Source organism: Phascolarctos cinereus, unplaced genomic scaffold, assembly GCF_003287225.1.
Source record: "Phascolarctos cinereus isolate Bilbo 61053 unplaced genomic scaffold, phaCin_HiC Scaffold_1;HRSCAF=81, whole genome shotgun sequence".
Taxonomy (NCBI): Eukaryota; Metazoa; Chordata; class Mammalia; order Diprotodontia; family Phascolarctidae; genus Phascolarctos; species Phascolarctos cinereus.
In genome coordinates, this window is record NW_027555514.1 from 27,703,127 (window position 1) to 27,718,615 (window position 15,489).

The 15,489-nt window shown below is 44.3% G+C and overlaps 1 protein-coding gene across 2 annotated transcripts in view; it reads right to left on the bottom strand.

Moving 5' to 3' along the window:
• The window catches only part of LRRC3B (leucine rich repeat containing 3B), a 104,081-nt gene extending 89,537 nt beyond the window's left edge, over window positions 1-14,544 (bottom strand). The window contains exon 1 of one of the 2 annotated variants that reach the window (XM_020993311.2): window positions 14,055-14,544. The gene's annotated coding sequence lies outside the window, so the exon portion shown is untranslated. Of the gene's footprint in view, window positions 1-13,341; window positions 13,452-14,054 lie in introns of those variants that run through there. The other variant, XM_020993312.2, reaches the window with a different exon arrangement.
• Between the last annotated feature and the right edge of the window lie 945 nt (window positions 14,545-15,489).

A 15,489-nucleotide genomic window follows, 5' to 3' on the forward strand; every position in this document is an offset into this window, starting at 1 on the left:
ATGCCATGTTGCCTCTCACCTGGATATCAAGAGAAAGGACAGCAAAGCAGAGGTGAGCCAAGAGGGCAAGGTTCCAGTTCTATTGCTTGAGTTCTGCGTCACCCTGGACAAGTCACTGCCATTCTCTAAGCCTCAATTTCTTCCTCTGTAAAATGAAGGGGTTGGCCCAAGGAAAGCAATGATTTTTTAAAGGTCTTATATGTACCAAACTACTTATGCAGCACTTTGTATAATAAGAAGGACTGGAAACAAAGAAGATGCTCATTGATTCATGAACAGTCAAACACATCCATGCATGGTACATGAATGGGAGAGAATGTAATTGCGATGTAAGAAATAATAAAGGTGAAGAGAAACATGAGAAGACTTAGATGAACTGATGCAAAGTGAAGTAAATCCAGGTAAACAGTATGCATGAGGATTAGAACAGTGGTAATGTACAAACAGTAACAAACCAATCAAAACTGAATGTTGTGAAATTACAATGACCTAGACTGACCCTGAAAAAGGACTATTAGGAAGAGCTTTCCTTCCCTCTTTGCAGAGGTGCAGGACTATGGATGTGGAACCCTATAATTTTTGACTCGGTTAGTTTTGCTGAACTATTTTTAATGTAATTTTTTTTTATTATAAGGGACAATTCTCTGGTAGTCGGAGGGGGTAGGGATATATTAGGACAGGTAGGTGATTTTAAAACAAAAGATACTGATTCTTTAAATAAGGGAATAGGACTAGTTGATCCCTAAGGTCGCTTACAGTCCCAAACCCTGTGACAATAACCATCTTCAAGCAGACACAAGGATGAAACTGACTAGCAGTGACCAGACATTTTCCATTTTTCCTGCAATAGAGGTCCTTGGGCCTTATGAAGCTCTGGGGAGGCAGCTAATAACTGCTATGAGAATCATAGAATGTCAGAATCAGAAGGAACCTTGGGCATCACCTCGTCTCACTCTCTCATTATACAGATTAAGAAACTGAGGCTAGATGACATTCTCAAGGCCAACCACATCCAGAGTTCTAACTAGGTGCTGTCAGACACTGAGCTGGACCCTATCTTCTACACTTCCATGGGTAAAAATGTCATCTGAATGAGATTTTGTCTCCATTATTAAAAAAAGAAACAGGCAGATGTCACCCATCAGGAGTACACAGTCTTCTGTTAATCAAGCTCCACTTGGCCAGTCAGAGCAGAGAGCAATGTGAAGGAGCCTCAATGGTAAGAACATTCTGTGGTCTTTTTTTTTCCCTCAACGTGGGACAAATGTGAGCCATCTGTTGGGTGGCACTTGGTGACCAAAATGGCATAACCACTGTGCCCTCACAATTATTCAAGGGCTAATTACCCAGCCCACGACAGAACCAGACCCTTTGCTCTCCTACCCCTTCCTCCTGCTACCTGCTGTCTTTTTATCACATTATTCTTTTGCCTCATCCCCTGTGGCAAAGAAGATGAAACCAGAAACAGCCCAGATGGCTATGAATGGACTGAATTCAGAAGGAAGGTGACGCTATGACATTATTAAGGAGCCACATGGCCTACTCCAAAGGATTCTGGAAGATCTACATTCAAATCCTATCTCTGACATTTAATAGCTTTTATGACCATGGGCAAGTCAATTACCTCTCTGAGCCACATTTTCCTTATGTGTACAATGGGAATAATAAACAAGACCTACACAACCAGGTTATTGTAAGACTCAAATGACTGTATACAAAAAGATCTGCAAACTGTCAAGTATTATAAGATGTCATATATATATATATATATATATATATATATATATATATATATATACATATACACACACACACACACACACACACACATATATATATATACACATTTCTCTCCATCAATATTGAAATAGCTATAACTGGACTTGCGATTTCATTGTTAAAGGTGCTCCTAAAGCAAATGTCTCTTAACCATCGCTTATTGCTATGTGGTCTACATCTTATAGGTTTACAAAGTTGCCTAGAGTGCTGGGAAGGTAAGTGGCTTGCCCACATTGGACAGATAAGTATTTGTGAGAGATGGGGTTTGAATCCAGCTTTTCCTAAGAGGTCATTTCCCTATTTACTACCTAACTACGTCTTTAAAATTTCACATGATTAATGCGAAATTTGAAAATTTGAAATTTGAGTCTTTCAACTTAGCCTATCTAGATGAGATTTATATACTTCATGGATTATCTAATTGAAAGGGAAAATAATGTCCTCCTTCTACCAGCAGCTTTATATGATCCAAGAGACATCTCCTCTCACCCCTCTTCCCCCTGGAAGGATTTTTCCGTGGACTTCTGGGACAGGACCAGGGTATAGTAGGCAAATCTCCAAGTCACATATTAGAAGCAGCAACAAATGAAAATCACCTTGGAGGTGCCACGAGAGTCAATGCCCATCTGGGAAAAGGACTTCTGGTATATACTGAAAGTGACAACAGGAGGCTGAGCAGCACCCAGGGAATGATTGCGTGAGAAGAAATCGAACATCTCAGGATACAAAGAGGAGCAAGGAAGAAGAAGTTCTAAGTGACCAGTAACTTGTTGAATTCCCACTAAAAGAGAACATGTAAAGGTAGAAGGAAGAATGAACGAGATGGCTTTGGAAACGACATGTTGAATGCATCATCCACTTAAGAAGAAGACAAGCTCACTGCAACAAAGATGCACAGTTTCATGGACATTCCTCTCCTTCAGTTCTACAACGCATATAAAAACGCAGGTTTTATTTAGAGGTTGCTAAGTTCAAAATAAAAAGTAAATAAAGTTGAGGAAAAAAGGAAAGCATGGAAGATGAAGGACAAAATTGTGCTTCCTGAGCAATTACATACAACTGACTGTACCAGTGGATTTCCACCAATGGGGCTTCCCTGTGCTCCACTGGGCAAAGAAAGCTCGGGAAGGATCCCCGGCAGCTCGAGAGATTGTTCTCTTTACCTTTTCTGCCTTTGCCCTTTCCGAACCTTTATTCTTCCCACTCTTTCCCTTTGTCTTCCTTTCTTTTTTCATACCTGGTCTATAATAAACACACACATACACACACATACACACACACACACACACACGCACACACACACACATTCTTCAGCGAATTCTCAAATCTCTCCCACTCTGCCATTACTTCCATGGGCTAAACTCCTTCTCACTTTTTTCTAGCCCATTCCTGTTGTTTCATTCTCTAGAATAATAACAGTAATGATAGCTAGCATTTACATAGCACTTTCAGATTTGCAAAGGACTTTACAAATATTAATCTCATTTTATCCTCACAACAACCATGGGAGGTAGTTGCTGTTATTATGACCATTTTTAGATGAGGAAAATGAGGCAGAAGGAAATTAAGTGACTTGCCTTGGGTCACATAGCTAGGGTGAGGATGGATCTAAGCTCAGGTCATCCCAATTCCAGGTCCAGCAATCTATCCACTTCACCATCTAGATTCCTTGTATCTGGAATCCAGAATATTGTTACCTCCCATCTACTTGCTGTTTGAACTCAGGTCTTCCCAGGAGGCCAGCTCTCTATTCACATCACCACACTTCTGTAGGCTCATAGATGTTAGAGGTAAAAGGGATTTCAGCAGTCCAACATCCTCATTAAAAATAATAATTATAATAAACAAGGAAGTTCAGTGCCAGAGAAGTTAAGTGGCTTGCCTGAATGTCCCAAAGTCATTAAGTGAGAAAAGTTGAATTTGATCCCAGGTCTTCTGCCTGCAACCTTCCTCCTTCCTTCTCTTCCTTCTTCCTTTCTGCCTGCCTCTCTCCCTCTCTTTTTCTCCCCCCACCTTCCCCTTTTTCCTTCCTTCCTTCCTTCCTTTCTTCCTTCCTTCCTTCCTTCCTTCCTTCCTTCCTTCCTTCCTTCTTTCCTTCTTTCCTTCCTTCCTTCTTTCCCTCTCCTTCCTTCTTTTCTTTCTTTTTTAATTAGGAAGTTAACAAACAAATATTTCCATATACAAACAAGACAGGATTTTGTAAAGAACTATGAACTTCTGTGGGAAGAGGGGATGGTAATAGATACATAATGACCTAAAGCATCCACCTCTCTTTCCCCAGCACTCGTTGAGCCTGTCTGACCTTTGTGGTAGAGTCGAGTAGAGATGGACCTGTCTAGCCCATTGACTGTTGTTTCAAAATGATGCTCACCCATATGACAGAAAGGATTTCTCTCTTTGCTTCTTTAACCTTGGACTCAGAGAGGCAAGTTAAAGCCACCACTGAAAAGCATCAAAGTAGACCCAAAATCTTCTCTCCCTGCTCCCTCCCTTAAATTAGCTATAGATGTTGGGTCTACCACTACTCAGGTACAAGTTTATACCTTATACATAAAACAAAGAATAGTCAGCACTAAATCTCTGCTGGCCAAGAGTCTATGGAAAGTCACTAGTCATGCCAATGACCATGATCTGTACACACAGACTCTGGTATTAAGAAGACAAAAGACTGCTTAGTCATTTTTTGAGCCTTCTCTAAATTACAGCTTTTCTTTATAAAAGGGAAATGCTGGACCAGGGCTGAGGTGGGAACAAGGGGTAGGAGGAGCTCAGGCTCCATCTCTGACCTTTATGCTTTAGCTACAGATAAGTATATGAAGGCCCTTCACCTTTACACCAACTTTCAACCAAGGAAAATATTGACTACAAAATCCAGGAAGATCCAAGTACCCTCTAGCCATGTAAATCTTATACAATCACAAGACAAACCTCCACCCCCCATGCAAGTTTCCTTGCAACCTGATTCTAAAGGAGTTAATCATAGATAAACTATTAGCTCTCCAATTAAGAAATAGGGATGTAGAAATGGTTTTAAGCAACCTTTAACTTCAGGAATGTTCTAGTCAGGCAAGTATCTTTCAGAGCTCTCATATAACTTAAAATGACATTTCTTTCATAATATTAATTCTGATTTTATTTCTCAAAAGAGGCACTAAAAAAAGTTTCCTTAACTACCTGTAATCCTAGGGATCTTTCCCCAGGATGACAGTAATATGCTAATCACATGAAAGGTGTGGCAGACCACACCTGGGATTTCACTGGCAAAGAGAGTCTTCCAAATGAGGAAATTGCCTCCTTGGATATAGAGCTTCACCTTCTGCAACATAGAGTCATAAAGGATTCCCTGGGGCAATAGAAAATTTAAGGCATTTGTCCAAGGTCACATAGTAGGTGTCAGAGACAGCTTGATCTCAGGTCTCTCTAGGTAGCTTGGATAGAGTACTGGACATTGGGTCAGGAAAACCTAAATTCAAATCTAGCATCAGATACTTACTAACTGTAACCCTGGATGAGTCAGCCTCTGTCTGCCTCAGTTTCTCAATTTTTAAAATGGGGGGCACAAAAGTGCCAATTTCACAGTGTTATTTTGAGATAACCAGATGAGATAAAGTATGGAAAGCATTTTACATATATGCTATACAAATGCTAGTTATTAGTATTATTATTCCTAAACAAATAATTTCAACATGTTGCCTCTCAATGATAAGAATAAAAGGTATTTTGCACAGCACTTTAAGATTTGCACAATGTTTTACAAACAATTGGGCAAATAATTATTGACAAATCCCTAAGAAAGAATTTCCAATTAGAAAGCACAAATTCTGCTAATATTATTTTCCCCCCTGAGGAAGAATACTTAAACTTACTAAGGTGTTCCTTTTAAAATTTTATCATCTGGCTTTGATACCTTCTATTAATTTATAATCTTGAGGAAGAAAAGTATCTTTACCTGATTGGCAGCCTAGAGCTGAATTCTCATGAAAAAAATGCATATTTTATGAAAAACTTTTTTTAAAAAAGTAAGAGTTTGTCAAATCTTTATAAGAAGATGCATCACCATCTCTTTCAAGATGCCGTAAGGAAAGTGTTATTGAGACAACACCAGTAAAGCTAACAAACACCCGCAAATGCTAGTACCTAGAATGCTAACACCTGTAAAGCCCCTTGTCATGGTAAAAAAAAAAAAAGAAACTACAAATACCAACTATTATTATTATTAGTCATTAAAAGCATGCTTAGGCTTTTATTCCACTTGGTAATACCCAGGCTAAATTGAACAGGTTAAACATGTTAAGTTGATCAATTCCATTTATTGCTTCTAACTGAGCTTCTAATATTATCTTTTTTTTTAATCCAAGATAAAACCCCTGCCGCCAAACTCATTTGAATTTAATTTAGCACCCCACTTCAATTTTAGTAATTTTGTTCCTTCTTCTCCCACCATCTTCTTCAACTTGGTTTTCTAAGAACCTCATTACCCAAGCTCTCAGAAGCCTTTCTATTAAAAATAGCTCAAGGTCAGATACTCTGCCCCTTTTCTTCTTCTTTTTTTTTCTTCCCAAAATGACAAACCTAAAATGTGAATCAGAAAAGACACATGTACCTGGAAAGAGCCTATATAAATATTGTTTCCTGAATCAGAGGATTTTCATTCTGTCCATTACTCTGAATTTTGTTATTTAGCATGAAGCTTATTCCTATGTAAGATTACCCCATGACCTCATCAGGGTCAGAGAACCAGGGTAACAAAAAAGAGCAATTTCTTTTTCTAAATTAGCCCTTGACGTGGTATCTACAATATTAATAGCAAGGATTTATTTTGTGGACAATCCCTAATGTCCCCCATCAGACAATAGAGTTTCTAAATGTATAAGTACTTAGAAATTTTGTATAAGTTTTTGATAATTATTTTTTTAGTACTCCAACTTTACCTAATTCCACATCCTTTTTTTCTCCATTAGATAATTAGAAAGTCATAATGCTTTTCCCAGATGCATCAGTCTGGTACAATGTTTCTTAGCTTACAAAATACCAAGGAATGAGGAAATACTTTGATTCTTTATTGAAGACAATGAAACAAAGGAGTGCCTGGGGGGAGGGGAAGTAAAGGGGGACGGGTAGGATGTAGAGAGAAAGAAGAGAAGGCCAAGGCCAGATGTGCTGCTGTTGTTCTAATTAGTGTTTTTAAGAAGTAAGGGCCTTTGGTTGTAAAAGTTTTGCAGGCTAGTAAAAATTTTGCCTGTGGGACACTGGGTTGGGAAACCCTGGCAAATTTAAGAATTCTCAGCATTTGGTGACTTGTCATCCCTGTCATTGTCCAATTATATAGCGCTCTCTACTCTACCCCAAAAGACCTACGTTTTAGTAGAGAAATTTAAAATTAATTTTAAGATTTAAAAATTTTTTATATCCCTAGAAATAACTGGTTGGGTCCCAAAATGACATGATGGGTCCCAAACAATCAAATTTAGGCTCATAAATACCACTTTAGAGTTAAAGTAATAATAATAGTTAACATTTATATAGCACTTTAAGGTTTTCAAAAAGCTTTATAAATGTAATAATTATAATTATTAATAGCTTTAAAATTTGCAAAGTACTTACAGGTATTATATCGTGTTATCCTCATAACAACCCTGGGAGGTAGGTGCTATAATTATTCCCATTTTATCAGTGAAGAAACTGAGGCAAACAAAGGTTAGGTGACTTGCCCAGGATCACATAGCTAGTAAGTATTTGAGGCTTAATTTGAACTCAGATCTTCCTCACTCCAGAGCTAGCACTCTATCCACTTTGCCACCTAGAAGAAGCTTTGGAGAATATCTAGTCTAATTCTCTCCTTTTACAAATTCAAAACCTGAGACCAAGAGTTGATGTATCTTTCCCATGGTGATATTATAGGTAATGAACAATGGAAGAGGTACAGTTCAAACTCAAGTCTTCTCACTCCAGATACAGAACATTTTTGTCCTCTAGGCTAGGTTCACAGATTTAGAGCTGGTAAAGGACCTAGTGGCACTTGATAAATACTTACGGAATTGAATTTTGGTCTTAGCCAACCCCAACTGGATCAAAGGATAATAGATTTATTTAGAGTTGGAAGGTACTATAGAGGTTATGCAATCTAACTGAATCATTTTGCAGATGAGAAAAATGAGTCCCAGTGACTTGCCTAGTGAGATTTGAACCCAGGTCTTTCTGATTCCAAGGCCAGTGATCTAGCTTCTACCCCCTTGACATAATTAAGTTCAGTCCAGCCACAATTGCCTGTCTTCCCTAGGAGAGCTGGTGAGTGTCCTGATAGGGAAGTAAATCTGCAGTCAGATCTCCCTAGACTTCAAAATCTTCCAGCATGAATTCCAATGGGTGGCTTCCCGACAAGACTTCCCAGGTAGTAATCCTGAAAGTTCTCCATTCCCATCACAAACTGAAAAGACTGGGAACTACCTTGGACTGTTTCAGAACAGGGACTGGGGATAACTCATCTAATCAATAGAAAATGATCCAAGTTGTCATTTTCCTTTATCTTGGTCCTTTCATAGTAGAAATTTTTAAATGAGGCTTTTAAATCCCCTCTCTTGCAGCACTTCTCTGCACAGGCTGCAGAAACGAAAACCACAGGCACCTGGTCCAACCCCCTCCCACACTCTTCTCCTGGAGCCCAGCTTACCTATATATTGGGTTGGCTCCAAGGCAAGAAGTCCAGTCCTATAGCTGGGAAACTACATTACTGCTACCGGGGCCTTAACAACACCCATAGAAATTATACAGTGGGTCCTTATTTCTTTGGTCCCAGAAGACACCTGAGGATACAAATAGTCCCTATGAGATATTTTGGGCAACTCACTTCCTCTCAGGCCTCAGTTTTCTCACCTGTAGAATTAAAGAGTTAGTTTAATTAGATGTCCTCTGAGGTCCCTGCCAGCTCTGAAGGAATGATCTCAGGACCTGAATGATGGGCATAAAATAAGCTACTTGGAGAAAGCTCCCTTCATATTCAGAGGGGAAGGAAGTTCTTCCTTTTTTCAACACACAACCATTGGAAGCATCCTCACCTCACCTTTATCTCAACCTTTTCTTAAAAAAATCATCAGAGAAGCAGTATTAAATACAATCATTTAAAAATCTATATTCTCAAAAATGTTGGTGTGTGAATTGTGAATTGTGCCATTCCTCATATAGATTTATACCCTTTCCCCACCCAATAACAACAACAAAATCGGAGGAAGGGAATGGAATGAGGGAGGGAGAAGGCAATGGAAAGAATGCTAAACTTAGAGAGTCATTAGGCCTGAGTTCAAACCCCACCTGTCATTTCCTGAGTGACTTTGGGCAAGTCACTTAACTTCTGTGGGCCTCAGTTTCCTCATATGTAAAATGAAGGAGGGACAGTGACGTGTCACAGTGGATAGAGCCCTGGCCCTGGATTCAGGAGGACCTGAGTTCAAATCTGGCCTCAGACACATAACACTTATTAGCTGTGTGACTCTGAGCAAGTCACTTAACCCCACTGCCTACCCAAATATAAAAAAAAATAATAATAAATTAATAAATAAGATGAAGGAATTGGATTAGATGTCCTCTGTGGTCCATTCTAGTTCTAAGATGCTGTGATGCTGAAAAAAGGGAGGGGGCTGGGGACAGCAGGGATTATTCTTTGTTTAAGAGAATCAGTTTGTGACAGTTGTAAAGCCTGTCTTTCGTATTAGGATGCTTCTCCTCAGTTTTTGTTGATTATATACACTATTATTTTTTTGATGCAGTTTCATAAACTCTTGCAAGAATTTTTTGAGGCTTAGGTTTGACAAAAGGGCTGGTTTTCCTTCTTATCCTGCCCAAACCACTTATATTAGTGAAATTGCCTGAATAATAATTTGCCTTAAAAAAAGCTCCCATTGTGTCTTTAAATGTTGAAAAACAACTATAGGAAATACAACATTTCTAGATATAAGCATATTCTGAAAAGGAGCAAAGGACCAGGAATCAGTGAATGGAATGTGTACTTAAGCCTGGCCAGCCACTAACAGGTTGTGAATGCAAATCATGGTGGCCTAAAGGTCCTTAGCTGTAAATGATGAAAGGGAGAGTTTTGATGACATCTGCAGAGGGTCCTTTCTAGATGTAAAACTGAAATTCTATGCTACGCATAACCAGGCATGCTGAAGGGAGAGAGGGAGAGCTAGTTTGCTAGATATGCATTGTTTCGGGGTTTGTTACTGCCTCTGGGCTCCCTCCCTAGCGACCACGTTCCTGACCACACCATACATACCCCCTCCACCAGGCAACAGGCTGTGCACAGGAAGCAAAGCTGCTTTATGGGGGATCAGAAAAAGCACTGCATTGAGGAGTTCCATTCCCTGTGCTTTTCCTACCCACCCCCTTTTCTCACACACACAATCAGTCTAATGCAGTGGAAAGTGGGCTGAATTTGAGACTCAGAGAACCTAGATGTGTCTCTTGACTGTGGGATCTTGGACAAGTCATGTAACTTCTCTGAGCCTCAGTTTCCTCATCTAAAACTTGGAGAGGAGAGAATGTTCTTCCTAGGGTGTATTTTGAAGATATTTTGAAGATCAAATGAGAAAAGAGATGTCAAGCCCTTTGCAAGTTTTTAAGGCATTATGTAAATGTCAGCTATTACTATAATCGTCGTAGTAAGGAATGCATTGGACAGACCATTTGGAGCTTGGAGTCTGAATCACAGAATTTCAGGGTTAGCAGGAACCTCAGAGGCCATTTAGGCTAAATAACCCATTCCTACCAAATATGCGATCCCCAGTAAGTATTCAAGTAGCTTGTACTTAAAGGCCCAGAAGGATTGGTTGAAGATGCTCCAGTCCTTATACCACCTCTGATACTTATTGATTCATGATTTTACCTCTCTGACCTTGTTTCTTTATCTATATGATGGGGATAAAGAAACCTGAAGGACTTAACCTCAGGATTGTTTGTGAAGACCAAAATAATTATTTTAAATGCTTTATAAACCAGGCAGTAGAACCTGGATTCACAGCTAAACTCCTCACCCCACCCCCACTTGCTAGTTGTACGGTCCTATGCAAGTCTGTTAAACTGCTCTTGGACTCAATTTCCTTGTCTGCAAAATGAAGGGGCTGGCCTCCGAGATATCTAAGGCCCCTTCTAGCTCTAAAGAAATCTGCTTTCATGAATCAGCTGTGGTCTGGGCATGTCCTCACAGGCAGAGTGGGGTGGCTATTTTCAGGATGACTAAAGCCAAAATTCAATCAATCATCGTTCTTTAAGCGCCTACAATGTAGCCGGCACTGTCCTAGGTGCTAGAAAGCATTAGTAGCTGACACCACCAGTTAACCTATTTAAGGGTGATAGATAACAGAAACTCAGTATAAGCTTGGGGCCTGAGCAGGTAAAAAGGGAGGTTTAGGCAAATATCTGAGTAACTCAGGCCTTACTTCGTTCCTGCCTTTTCTTCAATTTATCTAGGCAATTTAGAATCAACCTTGGATGGGAGGGGCTGAAGATGATTACACAGAAGCTCCGACAGAACAGATCAGGTTTATATGTGCAGGAAATACACTGGGAGAAGACAGAGCAAATGGGAATTCCCCTTTCCCCACTTCTTTGGGTCTCCTGGAGCTCACAGCATCTCTGGCAGCCAAGCAGCATGGAAATGCCTAGGCAATCAGATGGAAGGAAATCACTTTGCAGGGGTTCTCTCTGGGACAGAGGGAGGGCAACCACGGAATTCCTCTCAGGAGGCCTAGGGGATGTGGCTTTCTCTTCCAGAAGGGCCAGGGGCGTGCTGGGACGGGGACAGGAAAGGAGGAGGGGAGAGGAGAAGAGGTTTCCCCGGTCCTAGTTTCCCCTTGAGGTAATGGAAGTGGAGACGAGAGAACTCACAGGGGTGAGCCAAAACCAAACCAAACCTTGAGAGGTGTGAGATGCACACAGCTCCCACCCCTGCGGGCCACCAATTATTCCTCACCTTCACGGAAAAAAAAAAAACCGAACACCTGGCTAGCAAAGGGTTGGAAGAGGGAGGAAGGTGAGCCTCCCCTGGGCAGCCGTGCCCCTCGAGGGGTGTGTGCCTCCTCCGATTCTGGGAAAGGGAGGGTTAAGCCCTGTGTTTCCCCGCCCAGGGGAGCCCAGCTCCAGGCCGCAGCTCGGGAACCCGAGCCCCAGCGGGGCCCCTGGTAGAGAGGGGCAGGTGGAAGACTAGGCAGGCAGCAGGCAGGAGGAGGAGGGGCGACTAAAGCTTTTCCTGCTGCAGCCTCGGCCACCGCCTGGTGCCATTCGTGCCTTTATTCCAAGGTAGCCAGAGGCGGAGGAAGAAGAGGAAAAGGAGAAGGAGGAAGAGGAGGAGGAGACCCGGGCCGCGCCTTTTCCAATCTCAACCTGCAGCATCTTTCTCCCCAGCTCCCGGTAGCAACCTGCAACTAGCGGCGGGCGACAAAGTGGAGAGTCCCCAGAAAACCCCTCCCTCCCCCAAGTCTTGGAGGAGCTGCTTGCCTAGCTATTCACCCCCCCACAAACACACACACACTTTTCTTCTCGGCCATCCCACCTTTTGCCCTCCTGGCTCAGATCACTGCTTCCTCTAGCCCCTCTTTCCACTTCAGAATGCAGATCTGCATAAGCCCCAGCCCAAAACAGCAGACAAGCTGCCTTCTTCAGAAACATGTTCTCCCAGCCTAGAGGCTTCCTCTTTCCCTTCTCCCTCTCCTTTCACCCAGGTGTGATCCTCTTTAGGAGGGCTGCAGGGGGACGACAGTGTGCTGTATCTAGCTGTAGCCCATTCGCTAGCCCACCACCCAGAGAGTCTCAGACCCTCCCCCATCCCCCTGCCCCGCCCCGGGTGTTGGAGAACTTCCTACCCCCACCCAGCCTTATCCTCGTCCTAGAAGCTCGGAACTCCGGGTTTCCTTCTCTTTCTCCGCCTGCAGAGCCGGGCAAAGCACCTGGAACACAGGGCGGAGACTGCCTGGAAGCCCTGACAAGAACCGTGGGTGGGTGGGTTAGTGGGCAGGGGGATCGGGAGACTACAAAACGGGCTGGGAAGGTGTACAGGGTGTGGAAGTGGGAGCTCTCCAGGAGGACTAGGGGTGTTTCGATATGTAAAGCACGATGATGTTTAGTCAATGAGAGACAAGGCTTATTTCCCTGTATAATCACCCCACGCACTCACACCATCTCCACCTCTAACACCACAAGCATCATTCCCACCTCTCCTCCTATTCCGGCGGGGTGATCCCCCCCCCCCCTTAAACAGAAGGCGTTATCGCCTCTATCCAAGCACTTCTCTGGCTCCTTGGGGTCTAAAATTCGATTACTCTTAATTCCTTTATTCTTTGCTTCGCAGTCCCCTTCCTCCAGCGATTTACACACACACACACACACACACACACACACACACACACACACACACGCCCGCACACTTCTGACTCTACTCCCTTCCCCCCTTCCCGCATATGAAGAGCCCTGGCACTGGGTAGCATCTTGACTTGGGCTGCCACTCCAGACTCACCCAAGCCCTCTTGCCCTCCGCCCAGCTCCAGCCTCTCCAAACCCAAAGCACTTACTTACCCCACCCCCCCTGATTTGTATTCTCGCAGTTGCGGGTGCACACATCAGCCCTGGTCCAGGCTCACAGACTCAGCCGGCCAGCCGCTACAACTTGGCTAACCAATAAATGTCGGGGAAGGGGGGAGGTTGGACTTCCCTTGGCCCAGCCCCCCATGCCGGGTCCTGGCCCATCTCGGCGAGGGGCTGCTTCCCAATCCCTGGTCGCCTCCTTCTTCCCTCCCACTCTCCTTCCTTCTCTCCTTCCATTCCCTCCCCCTCGGCCCCACCTCTCGGATTCTATTTTCTCTTCAGTATTATTTTGTTTTGCTCAGTCCCAGATGCAGACCTCGAGACGCCCTGCGGAGTTGAGCCTCCCTGCACTACACACGCCAAGGGGAAGGGATGCCTACTGTATGGGGGAGGGGGGAGGGGACGTCAACGAAACTCACCAGGTAACTTACAAGGAGGGGGCCCCCAGCACCCGCAGCTCAGCCCAAAAGTTCAAGGAGTTCGCCCGGCCCCCACACAGCCTCTCCAGTGAGCTCGCCCCGATTCACCCCGCCCCCCCCGCCCCCCTTCCCCGCCATGCCCAAGCCCGTATCCATCTAGGAGACGTTGAGAGAACGCCAGCCGCACTTGGCCATCCTTCCCCGCAGAATAGCGAGCCCTCGGTGGGGGCGCCCGCGAGGAGTCGGGCCGGGCGCAGCGAAAAGCAACAGGCGGCTGGATCTTACCTTGCGCCAGCACGGTGCCAGGCTAGCTGCTCCATCGGAGCGGCGCCTTTGAGAGGAGGTGGGGGAAGAGGGGAGGAGGGCACGCTGAAGGGGGGGGGCAGGGTAAGGGAGAGGGAGTGTGTGTGTGGTGCGCTTGTGCGCCTGTGTGTCTGTGACTGCGTGGACGTGTGTGTGTGCGTGTGTGTGTGTGTGTGTGTGTGTGCAAAAGGTGGGGGGGATGCGCGCGTGCAATGGCTGCTGCCCGCCAGCCAGCCAGTCCACTGCACCCAGGCTAGGCAGCTGGGGTTGTGGGGCCGCCGCTCGCCTCTCCTCCCTCCGCCGCCGCGGCGGAGGGCCGGCGATGAGCGCTAGAACCGCAGGAGCATCTCGGCAGGCTGCGGATCTGGGAGGAGGCTCCCGGGATCGCTCCTTCCAGCTACCACCAGCTCCCGGAGTGCGCTCTGCCACCTCCTCGGTCCTGTCGTTGCTGCTGCTGCTTGCTGCTGCCGCTGCTGCTGCTGCTGCTGCTGCAGAGTCCCGAACTAAAGAGACGACTAGAAGGAGGAGACAAAGACAGAGGAGAGGGTAGCTTTCCTCAAGCAGATGCTGTCTTCTCAATCACTAGCGGGAGCCTCTTCAAACCTGGGGCAGGGATTGAAGGGAGGAGGGGGTTAGGCAGGGCTGAAGAATCATTCTTATATTGGCTTGAGTTTTCTACGCCCATTTCCCTGGTGGTTTGGGGCTGGGGGTGGTCGGGTGAAAATGACAAGGTGGTGGACATTCTTTCCGAGGAGAAAAGGGAAGTGAGAAAACTGCCCGATGCCTATTAGGTCTCCCCATTCCCTCTTTGCCCTCCCACCCATTTTCTTTTTTAAAGGAAGAACGCAGGAGGTAGCAAAGACCTATCAAGGAGAGTTGGTGGTCCAGTGTTTGCCATCTCCTAATGTGCCTCCAATTCCTCCCTTAGAGAAAGGGGCGGGGGGGGGGAGCATGGAATGTGCTTACTCTCCTTCTTTCCCTCTATGCAGAGGAACTATGGAGATCAGCCTGTCAGAATCATAATCATATTAATAATAACAATAAATATTTATGTAGTGCTTTAAGGTTTGTAAATCGATTTACATGTTAACTAATTCGAAAGAAGAGGGAAAAGGGAGAAATGAGGTATTGCATGTGAGGTTGAAACGTGTTCTGGATCCAATCCAAGCTCTAGCCTGGATTGATTCTCCTTTGAGGTTCACCATAGTCCAGGGGCATCTCTGGAGCCCAAAGTTTGGGGTTTGAGCTGGTTTCTTATCTAGCTCACTTACCTTATGAGTAATCTCATCTTCTCCTCTGAGACAACCACCTGCTCAAATGAAATGTAACCCGAGGCTCCACAGCCACCCCCATAAAAATGAATTTTCTTTTCAACTTTAAAGGCAAAGATGAATGATTGGTCACTGTGGTATTCCTA